This window comes from Phascolarctos cinereus, unplaced genomic scaffold, assembly GCF_003287225.1.
Source record: "Phascolarctos cinereus isolate Bilbo 61053 unplaced genomic scaffold, phaCin_HiC Scaffold_1;HRSCAF=81, whole genome shotgun sequence".
NCBI classification, from domain to species: domain Eukaryota; kingdom Metazoa; phylum Chordata; class Mammalia; order Diprotodontia; family Phascolarctidae; genus Phascolarctos; species Phascolarctos cinereus.
Genome location: NW_027555514.1, coordinates 236,619,583 through 236,640,127, shown reverse-complemented (window position 1 = coordinate 236,640,127; position 20,545 = coordinate 236,619,583).

Genomic DNA, 20,545 nt, shown 5'->3' with positions numbered 1-20,545 from the left:
CTTTATCATTTTCTCTTTCATTTAAAAAAAAGCCTTTGTTACAAGGGATAGCTCTCAGGGAGAGAGAGAAGGGAAGGCATAAGGGAAAACTTAACTGGCATAAAAACAAAAGGTATTAGTAAAATTTTATTTGAAAACCCCCTACAGAATAGCCAGGTTTGCAAAGGATGAAAGACAGATTTTCAGTATTGGAAAGTTTCTTTTTTTAAGGGCTGGGGGCATTGAGCAGAGAAATAAAAAAAAAAGAGAGAGAATAATGTCATTAGGTCCTCTTACACAAGATGGGTCTAGCATAAAAGAGGCAGGTTGAAGTTAGTAGCTAAACAATCTAGATTTTAATCAATTAGTAAACATTTATTATGCATATACTATGTACCAGTCACTGTGCTAGGAACTAGGAACACAAAGGTAAAACTGAAATAATCTCCACTCTCAAGGAGGTTACATTTTATGGGGGAGACAACACACACACACACACACACACACACACACACATACTCACACAATTTCTGCTAAATGAACTTAAGGTGATCTGTGGGGAAGCACTTGTAGATGGAGAGATCAGGAATGGACTCATGGAGGAGGAGTCCCTGGGACTGAGCTTTGAAGGAAGCAAAGGATTCTAGGATGAAGAGGTGAGGAAGGAAGGCATTCTAGGCTGGAGGAACAGCTATCACAAAGACATGGAGATGAGAGATGGAAGATGGAATGTCATGTGTGAAAGAAAGAGAAAAAACACCTTTGGATGGTCCATTGAGTATGTGAGGAAAAGTAATATGTAATAACATTAGAAAGGTAGGTTAGAGGCAAATTGTAAATGAATTTATTTTTAAAATACATTTATTATTAATATATTTTATTATTCATTAAAAATTTGAGTTAATAATTTTCTTCCTCCCTCCTGCCCCTCCCCCAACTATTGAGAAGGCAAGCAATGTGATATCTATTATACATGTAAAATTATGCAAAAGATATTTTCATATTAGCTATGTTACAAAAAGAGAACAAAATAAAATGAAAAAATTATGCTTAATCTGCACTCAGAATTCATCAGTTCTCTCTCTGGAGGTGGATAACATTTTTCATCATGAGTGTTTCAGAATTGTCTTGGATCATTGTATTGATCAGAGTAGCTAAGTCTTTCACAGTTGATCATCGTTATATTATTGCTGTTACTTGTGCAATATTCTCCTGGTTCTGCTCAGTTTTGAAGGGATTTAAATACATAACAAAAGAGTTTGTAATTGATCCTAGACGTAATAAAGCCACTGGAACATATTGATGTTATCAGACCAAATAAAAAAAGATAAACCCTTGCTTGACCCAAAGAAAGCAGAATTTTTTTTAATTGATCTCAACATTTGAAAACAAAGCGCAGAGATTTCCCACAATACTAGTTGGTACTTTGAACAAATATTTGTTAAGCCCTTACTACTGTATATGCAAGGCATTGTGATAAGTGTGTGGGCTACAAAGACAAAAACTAAACCATCCCTGCCGGCTGGGAGCTCACATTCAATTTTAGAACACGCATTTAAAAAGAAGAAGCACATAGGGCATCCTCTCTCAAAAGCAGGCCCCCAGAAAAGCAATCACAAGTTCAAGGCAAAGTGCCCATTCACTCAGAAATATACATGAGTCCCTACCAGTGCACTTACTTTTATGAGTCAGCCACTAGGGGACACATAAGTATTTAAAAAAAGGTATGTAATCAAACTTCACAGGAAATAAAGCAAGAAGAAATTCTGCCGGTGTGCACGTGGGAGTATATAATGCAAGAGATTACTGTCCTACCAGTATGGAAGAGTACACATACAGAGAAGATATGATGAAAGAATAAATGGAAGAATGGAAGGATCAGTATCACATACAGTCCGTGAACATGTATGGAGTGACAGACAAGAGGAAACAGTATGACCAGAAGCCCTTGCTTCATAGAGAAGAAAAAGATCATTCATGAAAAGGATCATTCCTGTTTGTTGTGGATAAAGATGCAAGTGGTATCGCTAGAGCAAACCTATAGATTTGATCTGAATTGGAAGAGACTGGCTTGTTTGTCTAATCTACTTCGTCGGATTTGGCAGGTGGGTTCTGGGATGAGGAGGCTAGCTATACCATGTGTATCAAGTTGTTACAAACCCCAAACTGGAAACAACTGTAGGAAACCACCCAAATTTTTGAATTTGTGTTAATGAGCTGGCCTTGTTAAGAGCATACCAGCAACACCCTGAGATTCAGGCCGACGAAGCTGGTAAAGTTTAGCTGGCATATGGTTTTAATAAAACACAGTGACAAGACTGTGTCCTAGCATGCACATGGTATTTATTTGGCCTTTTCTTTCACTGTGTAGTACATTTCAGATTTCTGTAATCATATACATGCATTGGACACCAGCCCAAAGGTTTGAGCTATTATTCATACCCTGGAGTTTGTGACAGATTCAAAAATTAACAATAGTTTTATTTATCAAATTTGGTCATGGCACATGGGACTGTTTGCTTGTGTCTCATGATTTGGACTTTTTTCCCTATAGGTTTCTGGCAAAGGATCCAGAGAATTTCAAAGGTGTAAATCATGGCTTTGAATAGCAGAAAGCTTTGTTCCTTACACTGACCTGGCAAAAAATTAAAAAGAAAAATCCTGGATTGGTTTTCTGGCCATTGTTTTTAGGGCCTTTATTTCCATGCCAAATTATATCACTGGGGTTATTTCTTCTGTTTTGACATTATTTTCATTTTAGTCTCATCTTTCAAATTTCCACATTAAGATATGCTCTGATTTTATTTATCACACCAAAGGGATGGCAATCCTGGAAGGTTACTAAGAATTCTTTGGATGACCGTTTCTCCCTTCAGAATGAAATACAGATACTCTACAAAAACTGGAGCATGCTACAAACCTTGGACATATTGCACACATTGATGGGAATAGACAGATGTTCAAAGAGGAATCCATGGTTCTAGAATTGCAGCTCAAACCTGGGTCTCATCACATGGCAAGTTTTCCACTTAAAAATTAATTAAACCAAGTTTTAACTTGTGTGGCACAATAAATCTCCCTTTTTATGTGTATGTTTTTCATTTGTAGGAACTACAAATAACCTTTGGGTTGGTATTTTTGCGTTTCATATTAAGAAGCTCTTATCCCTGACTGGAGTGGGAAAAAGGGAAAAGAAAACCAGCCCTCTTCTAGACAAATAAAACAGATGTTATGAGCTCAGAAGTTCTCTTAAATAGTATTTGATTCTAAAGATGGTACTCACATAAGTTGGGTTCTGTGGTGGTATATTGGATATGTCTTAAAATCATTTTAATATAGATTTTGCCATCAAAAATCATTTGGGTGGAGGGAGTGAGGATGGATTTTTCTTGTTTGGATTTTAATGTCACCTTGTTAAGAAAAAGGGAGGGAATCATATATAAATCTCCATAGACAAAGACAGTTTCACTATGACAATCAGTAACTGAATTCCAGGCTCTCGAAGCTTACCAACATTATTAAATTTTTCTCATTTAATTTATTTATCAGTTCCTTTCCTCTGTTAATTTTGATAAATAAATTGGTTTTGTAGAGATATTAGTATTCTAAGCAAGAAATAAAGGAAGATGAAGCTCATTGAATATAAAATACAAGAGTTTTGCAGGCCTTGGAAAAATAATATCTTGAGTTCTCTTTTCTTCATCCTACCACTTAAAATGAAATAAAGGACATTGTTTTAAAAATGCTGTCTTGGTGCTTTGGTGGAGGTGTGGTTTCATTGATGTGACTGCTATCTTTGCAGATGTAGATCACAATCCTAGAATGACAGACTGAAATGATTCTGAGTCTGAAGGAACCCCCAGGTCACCTAGTCCAAACCATTCCTGAAAGAAATCCCCACTATAACATACTCAAATGGATATTCAGCCTCTTCTTTAAGTCTTCCAATGAGTGGGAAGTTACTACTTTCTGAGGCAATATACTCTATTCATGGACAACTCTAAATATTAGAAAGATACTCTTTACGTGAAGCCTAAAATTTGCCTCATCACTCCTCCAATTCATTGCTGTTGTTTCTGCCCTCTGGGGCCAAACACAAATCTAACACTTCTTGTGCTAGAGAGCCCTGCACATGCCTCAACACAATTACTATTTCCCCTCGAGTCATTTCTTTTTTCTGACTCAATATCTCTAGTTCCTTCAATCTACCTCATATGATATAATCAAGACACTTCACATCCTAGATGCATCCTCTGGCCACTCTCAACTGATTAATTCTGTTAAACTGGGCTATTCAGAATTAAATAGATGAAATAAAGTTGAAACTGAAAAAATAATCCTCAGCAAGATCATAAAATATAGCAGTATGGTTGTTTATCTTTCATTTTTGAAGAGAACCAATGACATCATATAATTGGTGATGTCTTGACTTGAGTATGAATTGGATTTAAATGAGGCAGAAGTGCACAGGCATCAGTTTCACTCTATCTCCAAGAATCATCAAAGTCCAGGGACAAGACAAAAGTCAAGATGATTGGTGATGGCCTGGGATGCAGTGGATGACCTTGGCATCTTATATGTCTGATGAAGCTCTAGGTGCCCTATGGCATCTGCTTCAGCCACCTTCATGGCTGTTGGAACAAATTGTTCTCATTTATCCATTCTGCCAGGGGAAAGTCTTTCCATGCTTAGGGTAGACATCTCCCTAACTCACAGACAAGTTTGAGGCCTGCCAGTTGCCCTCAACCTGGTTTAGCCCATCTGCCAAGGTGGTTTTACTGGGGTGTGGCTGCTACACATGCTATAGCTTCTTGCAGCTACAGGTGAGAGTTTAATGCTAAAACGTAGTATTAAATTGATGTCGACCTAAGACTCAAGGCTGCCTGAATTGAACAAAATGCTTCAGGAGAGAATATAAAGGGAGTATCACTACCCTATTTTGGGAAGCTAAGACTTTTTTAAGAAAATAATTTTTTTATTGATATCTTTGGTTTTTATGTCACCTAAATTGCCCCTCTGTATTCCTCCCTATTCACCCTTCAAGAGGGTCATCCCATAAAAAAAAGAATATTTTTAACAAGAAAAAATGATTAGCAAAACTATACAATATATTAAAAAAAGTCTGAAAAAATATGCAGAGTTTCACACCTATGGAACTCCTACTTCTGGAAAGGAGTGGGGTGGTGATGCTCTCTTCTCGTGATTCTTCTTTGGGCTCATATTCATTCTTTGTAACTTTGCAACATTTACCTTCAATTGTTTTGTAGTGGTTGCTCTCTGAATTTATATTATAATCATTGTTTATATTGTTTTCTTGTCTCTGAGCTATGCTTTTCTTTTTTTCCCCTTTTAAAAAAATTAATTTTGTTAATTTATTTTGATTTATCAACAACCACTTCCATATGCTTTTGAGTTTTAAATTTTTTCCCCCTTCCTCCCCCCCACCCTCCCCAAGATGGTGCACAATCTGATATAGGCTTTACATTTACATTCCTATTAAATGTATTTTCACATTAGTGAAGTTGTAAGTAAAAATTAAAACCAATAGGAGGAACCATCAGAAAGATGAAACAAAACTCAACAGAAGGTAAAAATAAGTAATAGTGATTCGACTTCCACAGTTCTTTCTTTGGATGTGGATAGCATTTTCCATCCCGAGGCCTCTGGAGATGTCTAAGATCTTTGTAATTCTGAGAAGGGTTCGGTTTAACAATATTAGTCATCGCATAACATGGCTGTTATTGTGTACACAGTCTTCTTGGTTCTGCTCACTTCACTTAGCATCAGACCATATAAGTCTTTCCAGGTTTTTCTGAAGTCGGCCTGTTCATCATTTCTTATAGCACAATAGTATTCCATTACATTAGTATACCACAACTTGCTCAGCCATTCCCCAATTGATGGGCATCCTCTCAATTTCCAATTCTTTGCCACCACAAAAAGAGCTGCTATGAATATTTTTGTACATGTGGGTCCTTTTCCCATTTCTTTGATCTCTTTCGGATATAGCCCTAGAAGTGCTATTGCTGGATCAAAGGGAATGCACATTTTTGTAGCCCTTTGGGCACAGTTCCAAATTGTTCTCCAATGAGCTATGCCTTTCTTAACATAGACCAAGATTATAGTATATTAATTGGCTGCCATACCACATTGCTAACTCATATTTAACTTCACAAAAATTACTCCAGACCTTTTCCAAACAAGGTGACATCTAACAACAACAACAACAAAACAATACCTAGCATTTCTATAGCGTCTACTCTGTGCCAGGAACCACGCTAAATGCTTTACAAATAGCTTCTCATTTGATTCACACAACAATCCTGGGAGGTAGATTCTATTAATATCTTGACCTTATAAAGTTAATTTTTTTAGCCCATATATGAGACTTTACATTTAGCCCTTAGATAAAATAATCCCCAAGGTGCATCTAAACCATGGGTGGTGGGGAACCTGTGGTCTGGAGCCACATGTGGCCCTCTAGGTCCTCAAGTGTGGCCCTTTGACTGAATCCAAACTTCATAGAACAAATCCCTGGTCTAAACAATCCCGTTCCCATATTCTGTGAAACTGATACAAAAGAGAGACAACATGATATATATATATATATATATATATATATATATCTTTATATGTGTGTGCACATGTGTATGTATATATTTCTATATGTATATATACCCACACATACACACATGTATTTAAGTAGATATGTATGCCTACACACATGTAGGTATATGTGTATATAAAAGTACATATACCTCTCTCTCTGTCTCTCTGTCTCTATCTCTGTTTCTGTCTGTCTCCATCCCCCACCTCCCCCATCTCTTTCTCCAAGCTGGTCTAGAAGTCATGAAGACCTAAGTTCAAGTCTCACTTCTGACACATGCTGACCAATTGAACCAAGGACAGGTCACTTAATTCCCCCAGACTACTTTCTAAAACAATTTGCCAATTTACATCAATGAAAAGAGTTTACACACCAGGAATTCCTCACAAGGATGAAATCTAGGTCTGTCCCTCCTTATCCAAAACACCACATTCCAGAGAAAGTATTAAGGAAATTCTCCTCTTCCTTTTGTGTCAGTTAGTAAACCCAGAAAAGCCTAAGAGACTCTTTTAATGTCAAATACAACATCTTACAGAAAAACAATAAAAAAAAGGTCTTGACCACAAAATCATTAGAGATCATAGGTCACTTTTCCATAGAGTAAATACATGTTAACCACAGTGCCCTGGGTATATTCTAGCTAATGTAATTAGATGCTGTCTGACTAAATTATCTTAAGAGATTCAATTAAATTTGACCCTCCTATAAGCACTGTGCCTAAAGAGTTATGCTGTACTAACTCCAAAAGGCCATGGAAAGTGATGCCTGGGTCAAGCCAAATCTTGGTGGATCACTACGAATTACATTCTTCTACTAGCCTGCCAATCCTCACTTGCAGAAAATCCCAAATGCTTTTGAGATGACAGATAATAAAAATGATTTCTCTTTCCTTAGTTCTCCCTCATCCCCAGGCCAATTGCCTCACTCCAAGTGGTTGGTCTGCTTTTTTGTTTGTTTGTTTATTTATTTGCAGTTTGCTGATGGAGCAGAGTCACACAGAGACTGGACACATCCATTGTATTCCTTTTGCGTCCTTAATTGACTAAAATTTGAATGTGCTACTTACATTTTATGGTCTTGAGCCTGGATTCTCAAGGTGTTAGAGAGTTATGACCACAGATTGCAACATGAGTGGTTTGTTTAGATAAAAGTAGATGATTCAATCTAAGCGTCATTTATATAGCATATTCTGGTACTCTAACATTTAAACTACTAGCTTAATATCAGTTTTGAATCCCCAAAACCAAGTTATCCTAACTAATATGAAACAACATCCTTAAATTTTTGTACTTGTATTGTACTCTCTCTTCCTCTATATATTATATATGTACACATGTATGTATATGTGTGTGTAGATAGATAGATGATAGACAGATAGATAGATAGACAGAAGGATATAGTTATTTAGTAGGTTTAGGTTACTGAAGACAATTCCAATGGTTAGGCAGAGAATTCTGATTTCTATTTTTTTTTAAGGCAATTGGGGTTAAGTCACTTGCCCAGGGTCACACAGCTAGTAAGTATCAAATGTTTGGTCTGAGGCCTATTTGAACTCGGGTTCTCCTGACTTCAGGGCCAGTGCTCTATCCACTGCACCACCTAGCTGCCCCTTCTGATTTCTATCTTATCTGCCCTTTGGAAATTGTGAGGCTATGCTAATGCTATTTTTCTTTTTGGCTTTTTCTCAGAAGATTCTGACACCTCATCTTTGGGTATGGTGAGGCCAAGACTTTTTTTTTAGACAACTTTTTATCTCTTCTCACCCTAAATGAAAGAGAAGCTGAAAATCTCAAGCAACAGGTGAGCACAGAGCAACACACTTAAGAGAAGATAGAGTTCCTTTATCATTGTTATTTAATCATTTCAGTCATATCCAACTCTTTGTGACTCCATTTGGGGTTTTCTTTATGAAAATACTGGAGTGGTTTCCCATTTCCTTCTTCAGCTCATTTTATAGATGAGGAAACTGAGGCAAACAAGGTTAAGTGACTTACCTAAGGTCACATAGCTACTAAGTATCTGAGGTCAGATTCGAATTTACAAAGATGAGCCTTCCTGACTGCAGGCCCAGCACTCCACCCACTACACCACCTATCTGCCCTCAGTTTATGATAGATAAGCTTAGCTCCTGGGGACTAATCTTTGCTGTTGCTGCCACTTATGGGAACAAATGAGAAGCTAGTAATTATCCTAACCAATGAAGGAGAGACTATAGCTGTGTGAATAATGATGAGACTATATTTTATATAACAATATATTTACACTTATAGGCCAGTGTTGAAATAAAAACTGGGGTTAACTCAAAACAATTTTGATTTATATGAATTTCATTTGCTCAAGTGAAGTAGAGAAGAAGTGGATTATGGTCAGTTAAATAGAAACATGGAGGAATTTTTCTTTTGCATATTCCTGCTATCTCCCTTCCACCACCACCCCCTTTTCATCTTCTGGGGTCTTGAAAGAACCAATGAAATTTTTGTCAAAAGCATATTATTAAACTCACCAAACCAGAAATTGAATTGGATTTGGACTATTTATGGAATTCTCTGGGCACTCTAGCTCTAAAGACTTTGCTATCCACATCTTCATACCCAATGTGATGTTCAGGTTTCAGGGAAATGAAAAACACCTTTCTTCTAACAAAATGTCAGTAAACTTGCTTTGGAGGAGGAGTTGGTTATTTTTAAACACACTACTCTCTGTTAGTCTCATAATAAAGTACAAAAAAAAAATGGAAGACCCAGCAATAGCACTTCTAAGGCTGTATCCCAAAGGGATCATAAAAATGAGAAAAGGACCCACATGTACAAAAATATTTATAGCAGCTTTTTCTGTGGTAGTAAAGAATTGGAAATTGAAGGGATGCCCATCAGTTGGGGACTGGCTGAACAAGTTGTGGTATATGAATGTAATGGAATACTATTGTGCTATAAGAAATGATGAGCAGGTAGACTTCAGAAAAACCTGGAAAGACTTGTATGGACTGATGCTGAGTGAAGAACCAAAAGAAAATTGTACATAGTAACAGCCACGTTGTGTGATGACTAACATTGATAGACTTAGCCCTTCTCAGCAATGCAAGGCTCTAAGACATCTCCAAAAGTCTCACGATGGAAAATGTTGTCCATATTCAAAGAAAAAACTGTGGAGTTTGAATGCAGATCGAAGCACACTATTTGTTCTTTTTTTTCCCCTTCTGTTTTGTTTTGTTTCTTCTTTCTTGTGGTTCCCATATTGGTTCTAATTCTTCCTTACAACATGACTAATGTGCAAATATCTTTAATAGGAATGTATATGTAGAGCCTATATCAGATTGCAGCCATCTTGGGGAGGGAGGCAGGGAGAGAGGGAAAGAAAAATTTATAACTCAAAAGTGTATGGAAGTGATTGTTGAAAACTAAAAATAAATTAATAAAAAATGGTAAACATGTTTCATTTCCCAAGTAACTCTTGGAGATTCATTAGAAAGACATAATTAAATGAAAGATTTTCTTATTCGGTGGCTCTTTACATCTAAAAATCCCAAAATGTGCCTTTGCAGGAACAAAATATAGCTCAAGATGTGCAAATGGAAGATTATTTGTATTTGAGTCTATTTTCATATTGTAATTATTTTTAAAGCTTCTAGATATGATTATACATATAATAGTGGGTAAAGAAAATGAGAATCTGTCTTGTAAAGGTTACATTTCCAGAAAAAAATTAATGAGGTATTCTATCAATTATATTCTCAAAGAATATATCACAAAAAAGTAATTTTCATTTTAAAATATCAATCATATAAATTTCACAGTATTAGGGTGACTTGAATAACTCAAACAAATAACTTTAAAACAGTCTTGTTCTTTTCTTTTTTGACTGTGCCTTACAAAATTAGTAAGGGTATACTATTGAAGTGCTGTGATACTTAGGTATTTTTATATGTAAATATTAATTTGATGGAAAGAGATTGACTGTGATGTTTGATTATGGAAAAAATCCATAGGATTGCAAAACAAAATAAATTATTTGTGGTCATTGATGTATTCAAAAAAAGTTCTTCAGGTTCTATTCCACAAAAATCATGGAAAATCATAATCCCAGACCAGAAAATTTAACTAAGGACTAATTACAGTAATCAGGACTAGGATTTCTATATTGTGACCACTACTTGTTGCTTTCTATTTGTAAAAATCATACATTAAAGTCCCATTATGATGTCTCATTGTAAAATAGAATAATCCTGATTTGAAATATCATCCCCATTTACATGACTCCTAAATCTACATGTCTAGTCCTTATCTCTCTGGAGCTCCAGTCCCAAATCTTCAACTACTTGCTAGTGGCACCCCTATCCCAAAGCCCATTGGTATGGGACTCTCTCCTTACTGGAGGAGATGAATACCCTGCCTTGTGTGAGAGGCAGGGCAGAGTTATTAAGAGGTGCGAACTTCAATTCTTAGCCAGATTATCCCTTTGGGACTGGTCAAGTTTCAAGTTTTCTTCAAGCGTTGAATCAGCTTCCAGCTTGGAGAGAAAAGGAAGAGGCCAGATTCACATCAGATTGCTGAAGAAAAAGACTCTGGGAAGACATAAGAGGAATGAACCATCTCCATTATGTCCCTATTCCCAGTTTGCTATGCCAGAAACTTTGGGAAGTTTCCCCTTGGGTAGGATCCAAGACCCTCTTGGTTGAGATGAGTTATCTCACTCCCAATGGGAGAGCTCCTTCATTCTGTGTTATCTGTGTTGTCTACATATACCTCCTCTGATTTCTGTTTTGCTATGATTTGGATAAATAAGTTCCTTTGCTATGTGCTATGTGTGTTCATTATGAAACTGGCATTAGGTAGCAAAGGGGTCAAACCTTGGATAGAGTTCTAGGAGTCCCCTCTTTTTAAAATGACAAAGCAATCAGAAGTTAGATGGAATCCAATCATATCCACTAGATGAACAATAAAGCAGCAAATAAATCTACTTGTAGCCTTGTACCCCTTCTTCCTGAGGAGAACAGAGTGGCCTCTGGCCCCAACCTCCTATTTCTCTTCCTGGCAGTAATGAAAGTCTCCCTTAGAGAAGGATGGAGGGGGGAAGAAGAGGTTAGAAGTATTTATTCTGTGTCTCTTTTAGCCACAAACAATGATAGCCCCCTCATCACAAGTGGGCCCTCTCTACACATGGGGTTCCATTCTGCTACATGTCAGGGCTTATCTGGGGTATATGGCATTCATCTAAACTAATAAAGAGAGAATTTCATTCCTCTGGGCTTTTGGACAGGGCTTATGCTAGAATAATCTATCTGGATGCACAATAGGCATATCAAATTCAATATAAATTGATATTCTCAATATTAACTCAAACCCAACCCATTATATTTTCTCCTAAACCCATCCCTCCTCATAACTTCCCTACTTCTGTTGAGGGATCTGTCATCCTCCCAGTCCACATGAACAACTTTAAAGTCATCCTTGACTCTTGATCCCATCCCTACTACCAACCAATGAGTTGCTAAAGCTTGTCCTTTCTCAACATTTCTAGAATCAATCCCCTTCTATAGTTTCATCCTCTCCTCCCACCCATATTGAAATCTTTTATAATTTAGTTTTCTACTTCATCACTCAACTGAAACTGCTCTCCTCAATATTTCCACTCTCTTAATAGCCAATTATGATGGTTTTTTCTCAGTCTTCACTCTTCTTAGCTCTCTTTGCACCATTTGCCGCTGTTGGCCACCCTTTTCTCCTATATACTCTCTAATCTCTGAATTTTCATTACGCTCTTCTCTCTTGGTTCTCTTCCTACTTGTATGACTGATCATTTCCAGTCTCCTTTACTAGTTCATCATTAATATCATGGCCCTTTACTGTAGGTGTTCTTTAAGGCTCTGCCCTGAATCCTTTCACAGTCTTTCTCTATACTCTCTCACTCAGTTAACCTCATTAACTCCCTTGGTTCTCATTATTTTGGTGTAGATGACTGCAAAATCTATACATATCCAGCCCTACTCTTTACTCAGCTCCAGTTAAGCATCTCCAGCTATCTATTAGATATTTCAGGAATTTCAAAATAAGTGAATTCCAAACTAAACTCATTACATTTCTTCTAAAATCCATTATTCTTTAAAACTTCCTATTTCTGTCAAGTATAGCGCACCCCCATCCTTCTGAAAATCTGGATTACAGAAAGATTATCAGGGGTATCTATTTATATTAGAAAGGGAATCTTCACATTCTGAATTGACATAGCATACTTTTAGATACCAAACTCTCCTTATACATAAAAGTTTATTTTATTAATCACAATTCCATTTACCTATAATGTTTCAGGATCTAGCCTAGTGAAAATATTTATTTTTGCTGTCTGAATACCTGACTGAGTCCAGAGAGTCTTATTATGTATGAGGTAGGCTTCAGGGTGATATTTTTTATTTTTTTATTAATTTATTTTGATTTATTAACAATTACTTCCATAAGCTTTTGAGTTTTAAATTTTTATCCCTCACTCTCACCGCCTCCCTCCCCAAGATGGCATGCAATCTGATATAGGCTATACGTACACATTCCTATTAAACATATTTTCACATTAGTGACGTTGTAAGGAAGAATTAGAACCAGTAAGAGGAGCCATAAGAAGGAGAAAACAAACAAAAGAAGAAAAACATAGTAAATAGTATACTTCAATCTGCATTCAAACTTCATAGTTCTTTCTTTGGATGTGGATGGCATTTTCCATCACGAGACCTTTGGAGATTTCTTAGATCCTTGCATTGCTGAGAAGGGCCAAGTCTATCAATGATAGTCATTGCACAACATGACTGTTACTGTGTACAATGTCCTCCTCTTTCTGCTCACTTCACTCTGCATCAGTCCATGCAAGCCTTTCCAGGTTTTTCTGAAGTCTGCTTGCTCATCATTTCTTATAGCGCAATAATATTCCATTACATTCATATACCACAACTTGTTCAGCCATTCCCTAATTGATGGGTACAGGGTGATATTTTTTGAAAATTTATTTTTTTCAATTATCAAAAATCTATTTTCTCTCCCTCTCATCTCTACATCCCCCCCTTACCACTGGAGGAAAAAAAGAAAAAAATAACACCCATATACAAACATTCATAGTGAAGTAAGGCAAATGCTTACATTGGCCATGTCCAAAATATATGACTCAATATGCTCCCAGGATTTATGACTTCTCTGTTAAGTTCTGGGTTAGTATTTCATCATCAATCTTCTGGAATCATGATTAGTCATTTTGTTGCTCATAAAGTTGTTTGTCATTATAATGTTATTATTATTGTATAAATTATTCTCCTTGTTCTCCTCACTTCATTCTGCATCAAGTCATAAAATTCTTCCCTGGTTTCTCTAAAACCAAAGATAATAGACTTTTTTAGTTACCACAACTCTCCAAGGCCATCTATCCACTAATTTAAAGAAAGGCTGAGCATTACATCTTTTTAGGGCCTGCCCACGTTGTCCTTTAAACAAGTTTTAGCAATTGATACATAAAGTAAAAGCCAATCCTTATGTTTAAAGCATTCATTAAGCCTAGAATATAAAAAAAATGTAGGCTGCTAGCAAATCGTATTGTTCCATTGTTAAAGAAGAGGTTGCCAAAATACCCTTAGGTGGTGTGTGTGACTGAAAACCAGAGAGTATCTGCTCCTAGCCTGAAGAAGAAAAAAACTTTGACTTTTTCAGTTCCTACCTATAGTAATGTCTCATCAATGACTGAAGTATTTCAGCAACACACTTTCAATTTAACTCAACAAGCACTCATTAAGAATTTACTACGTGCCAGGCATCATACTAGGTTCCAGGGACCAAAAGACAATGAAACAATCCCTTCTCTCAAAAGCATATCATCTGCTTGGGTGGGAAAGTGGCAAGAAACATTCTGCAATACACACACACACACACACTACACACATGTAATTCTATGTAATATAATATATTGTCTTCCATATTATAATATGTATGATATGTAATATATTATGATATACATGATATATAATATAATGCTACAATTAATTATATTAATAATCTTTATTAAAGAATAATTATTGATATCATAGTAATTATATTATTATAGATGTATAACAAAATAACATATAATACAGAATATCTAAAAAGTAATTCAGGATTGGAAACCCCAGCAACTGGAATCTAAGTGGAACAGAGAGTTTGGAAACTAGAGATTCCGGGAGGCAGAGAACTCATTTATTTTGCATTTAAGTATGGGGACTCAACTTGTGATTTTATTATTATTGGGAAACCTGGGGTAAGGAAAATCCCTCTACTAATGCAATATGGCACTTTTTTTGATTCTTATAGACTTAGAAAGATGCTTAGAGGACTAAGAGGTTAAGCTCCTCACTCAGGGTCCCACAGGCAGGATGTACCAGAGTCAGGACTTCAGAGTAGGTCTTCTGGCTCTGAAGCCGACTTTCTCTTGACATTTAGACTTAATGGAATTTTCTCAAAGGAAATTAGAAGGAAAAAATAGAATATCTATAAATATAGATAGATATAGATGCAGATATACGCACATATTCTTTGGGGTCAGGGACTTCATTTTTATATCCATATTACCTAGTACAGCAAGAGAAACTTAGTAGAAGTCTTCAAGTGTACATTCAGTAACCAGTTGTGGGAGATGATTAAGACAAGTATCTTGGTCAACTTGTTGGATTCCATGGTATTTGATATCCATTCCAAATCTGATTCTGTGAGCTTCCCGTATTATGATCTCTGCTTAAGATAAAAAGTATTTAGGAGATAAACTATAATCTTTTAACTCTTAGGCAAATCTCTCTCTCTTTCTCTCTATCTCTCTGTTTCTGTCTCTCATCTATCTGTCTATCTAGTCTACTGTTGGAGTAGTGCCATATATTGACATTTTATACTAATGGAGTTTCAGAAATAGCTAGGTGAAGCTAGAACCCAGTTGTTTTATGTATATTATTTCATTTGATTCTCACAATAGACTTGTGTCATAATTATATCTATTTTATAGATGAGGCCGAGAGAAGTTAATTGGCATGACCATGGTTACACTGTTGATAAGGGCTGTCACTCAAGATTTGGAATTAGATCTTCCTTATACTAAGCCCAACATTCTCTGTCCATTGTGCCCTGTAGCTAACAAATGCCCCAGTGCTGTTCTGGTACAGTTCTGACCCTGTACCACTATGGTGGTCCAAGATATGTCTTTCTACTTCTTTCTAGATAAGGAATTTTCTGTAGATCCCCATGAGGAAAGAGAGAGATGGAAAAAAGTAATACAAATGATTATAAAAATATTTCTTTTGTAGTGATTTTTTTTCTCCTTGAGAAGTTCTGACCCCTTTAAAAGAATTGTAAAGAGATCAAGAAATTGTTGTGTATATGTTTGTGAATGTTAATGCCTTGCAACTTAACTTTGTAATTTTTGAGAAGTGGTTCCCTGTTTTTCTGTTTGACATAATTCATTGAGTTACTTTGTACAATAGTCCTTCAATTATCAAAGGCAATTTGACAGATTGAAGAAAGCCATGCAAAAGGAGCTTAAACTCCTAACTTTCCATTCACCACACAATCTAATTTATCAACATTTATTGCAGCTACTTCCTCCAAACACATCACTTGGATCTACTCTTGATTGCATCACCAGGTCCAGATTCCTAGTCATCTCCTGCCAGAATTCTTCCTATGATCTCACTATCCTGCCTCCAAGACACTGACATCAATATTAGCATTTGATCAAATCTCCAGTAACCTCTTCCAAACTTTCTGCACTCCCACCCTCCCATTTCTCTCCATATCAAATTTCAGCTCCTCATTTTAGACTTCAAGTCTCATTTACAGAGAGCAATGCTACAGGTAAAGCATGTGGGTCCTATTATGAAGCCCATCCCATCCCTAGTTGGTGTTGGTCAATAGTCCCAGAAACCAGTATTTTAAGAACACCTTCATACAGATAGTCAAATTGGAACACAAAAAGAGATCTTAGTTTTGATTGTATTGTGGGGTAGAGACTGAGACATTGTTTTAAACTGGCTTCTCTGGAGGAAAAATAACCACAGGGGCTGGAGATTTTAAAAAAAAGGAAAAAAACATTAGTTATCTGACTGAACATTCCTGCAAGCTGATAAAAACAAACCCTATATATTTACTTTGAGAGTCAATTATGGTTTTTCACTAGCTTGCATGTTGGCATACTTCATACTATACATTTATAAAGGTTTTGTTTGCTGGCAGGGAGCACTGACTTGTGCAGACACCTCTTAATCATTGTGATTTATGTATTTTCATCAGCTAAGCAATATATTCAGTGTACGGGTTTGGAATCAATAGTCATGAGTAGCCTCATTTTATCCCCCCCAAACTTTTATGTCACCCCCATTGATCTATTCAGCCTTCTCTGGCTTAGAGCCTGGCTACTGAAATCTTTGCAACCAGCAAAGCAATCCACTATTGCACCAACATGTAGACACATCTCTCCCAACTAATTTGCAAATCAGCTGATTATGTAGATTGCTAGCTATATGAATTCCACTTCCCAATCCATAAAAAAAATCTATCAAAGATTCATCAGCTGAAAATAAAATCTTAGCAAGTGTCTTACTAAAGATATGACTATAGGAGTATATACTTTTGAATCACAAAGAAAAGTTCCACAAACACAACAATATTATGGTAGCACTTTTTGTAGTAGCAAAGAATTATAAACAAAATAGATGACCACGAATTGGGGAACGATAAAACAAATATTAATGCATGAATATTATAGCAACATAAGAACAATGGGAAGAATATTGAATTTAGAGTTAGAAGGTTTAAGTTAAAGTCGTAGGTAGGTCAATTACCAGGTATGCGAAATTGACAAGTGACTTAACCTCTCTGGGACTCAATTTCTTCTTCTGTAAAGGAATTAGAATAATCAGGGGTGATCCTTAGCAGATTTGTTCTGTGAAGTTTGGATTCAGTCAAATGGCCATACTTGAGGACATAGAAGGCCACATGTGGCCTTGAGGCTGCAGGTTTCCCACTAGATGACCTTTAAGTTAGTTAATACCTCTAGATTTATGATTTTGTGATCAGTGAACTTATATAAATATAACCAGGAAAAATAATATACATAATGATTCTAATGATATGTTGAAAAAAAACCTAGATACCATTTAATTATGATTCTCAAGCTTGGCTTGAATGAGTATTTACTTTAATGCAGTCAAGCACATCTGTCTCGTCCCCAATACCTTGTCTTTCCATATCATCAATTAAAAAAATGATCACAGAGGGCAGGGCCAAGATGGTGGAGTAAAAGTAGTGACTTGCTTGAGCTCTCCCCCAAACTCCTCCAAATATCTGTAAAAATGACTCTAAACAAACTCTAGAGCCACAGAACCCACAAAAAGAGTGAAACAAATTTCCAGCCCAACACATGGATGGTTGATGGGAAAGGTCTGTTGCACTAAGCTGGGAGAGGAGCACAATTCAGCTTGGGCCTCAAGCAAAGATGGGGCTAGAGCAAACCTGGAACAGGTGTCAGGGGACTGAATTATAGGCAGCTGTGGTGATTTTCAGACTTCTCAACCCACAAACACTAAAGACAACTTAGAAGGTCAATTGGAAAGGTCTGTTGGACTTGAGTGAGAGAGGAGTGAGGTTCATCCCTGGCCCTAGCATAGCCCCAGGGAGGTGGCCACAGCTACAGTGATTGCTCCTGGAGCTCTCTGCCCACAGATGGTGGAAGGATCAAGTGGCTGATGAGAGGGGGATTGCAGGGATCTCTTTGCTGGTTCTGAGGTAGGATTCTCTTGCTTTGCCCATGCTTGGATCTGGGTAGCAGTCCTGGTGGTAATCCTGGGGCAAGAAGGAGCCCTGGTGTGGCGGAGCTTGTGGTGTGGTGGAGAGAGAATCCTCACAGTTTCAAGGCAGAAAAGAGTGCTTGTGGTCACTTATAGACAAGAGCAAAGGTCAGGAAAGGAGTAAACACCTTGCCCTTGATCATACCACCTTGGAAGAACTGAAAATTTATGGGTACCTAGAAGTATCTCTGAAAACAGCTGTACTAAACCTGTGAAGCTTGGAACAGTACACCCTCCACACTGGAAGCAGAGCCCTACCTTAACAAAGAACTAAAAAGTCAAATAATTGGCTGGGAACATGAACAAACAATGGAAAAAAAAACACTCAAGCAATAGAATCTTACTTTGGTGACAAAGAAGATCAAAATATACAACCAGAAGAAGACAACAAAGTCAAATCTCCTACATCCAAAGCCTCCAAGAAAAAAATATAAAATGGTCTCAGGCCATGGAAGAGCTCAAAAAGGATTTTTAAAAGCAAATAAGAGAAGTAGAGGAAAAATTGGGAAGAGAAATGAACTGATGCAAGAAAATCATAAAAATGAATCAACAGCTTGCTAAAGGAGACCCAAAAATGCTAAAGAAAATAACACCTTAAAAATAGACAAACCCAAATGGCAAAAGAGGTTCAAAAAGTCAATGAGGAGAAGAATGCCTTAAAAAGCAGAATTGGCTAAACGGAAAAGGAAGTCCAAAAGCTCATTGAAGAAAATAATTGCTTAAAAATTAGAATGGAGCAAATGGAAGCTAATGACTATGAGAAATCAAGAAATTATAAAACAAAACCAAAAAGAATGAAAAAAATAGAAGACAATGTGAAATATCTCATTTGAAAAACAACTGACCTAGAAAATAGATCCAGGAGAGACAATGTAAAAATTTCTGGATTACCTGAAAACCATGATCAAAAAAAAGGCCTAGGCATTGTCTTTCAAGAAATTATCAAGGAAAACTGCCCTGATATTCTAGAACCAGAGGGTAAAATATTTTTTTTTGTTTTTTTAAATTTTTTTTTAAGCAATTGGAGTTAAGTGACTTACCCAGGTCACACAGCTGGTAAGTGTCAAGTGTTTGGTCTGAGGCCGGATTTGAACTCAGGTCCTCCTGACTTCAGGGCTGGTACTCTATCCACTGCACCACCTAGCTACCCCTGCCAGAGGGTAAAATAGAAATCAAAAGAATCCACCGATCACCTATGAAAGAGATCCCCCAAATAAAACTCCTAGGGGTGAGGGTAATCAGAAGCAAACACTTTTGAGGAGGGACAGAGTCAAAGGAGAGAATAGAAAAAACAGGGGGCAGGATAGGATGGAGGGAAATATAGTTAGTTTTTCACAACGTGATTATTATAGAATTGTTCTGCATGACTACACACGTATAACCTATATTGAATTGCTTGCCTTCTCAATAAGGGTGGGTAAGGAGGGAGGAAGGAAGAGAATTTGGAACTCAAAGTTTTAAAAATGAATGTTAAAAATTGTTTTTACATGAAATTAGGAAATAAGATATACAGGCAAAGGGGTATAGAAATCTATTCTGCCCTATAGGAAAATAGAAGGGGAAGGGAATAAGAGAAGGGGGTGGTGATAGAAGGGAGGGCAGATTGGGGGCAGATTGGGGGTAGGGGTATTCAGAATGTACATTGTCTTGAGGTGGGGGAGAGATGGGGAGAAAATTTGGAACTTAAAATCTTGTGGGAGTGAATGTTAAAAACTAAAAATAAAATAATAAAATAAAATAATAAAAATAACAAAATAACAAAAAAGGAAAAAATAAAGTTCTACTCTGTAAAAAAATGATCACATAGGCTCCCTTGAGATAGTTTTTTTTTCAGTTTATCTGAGGATTATTTTTTTTCCTCATCCAACTGGAATTTATTGGTGAATGAATTAAATCATGTATTAAGCACTTTCTATATGCCAGGCCCTGTGCTAGGTCCTGGGGACATAAATTCAAAAGATGAAAATAGCCCTCACAGTCAATGAGCTTTTATTCCAAAGAAGGAGACTGTATACATAGGGAAGTGGTGTCCAGGGAAAGCATTTTGGTAAAGGATAGTGAGGAGTTGTTGTCCTTTGCACTCAGAGAGGACCAAAATGACATCACTATGTAGGGGACAAGGTACT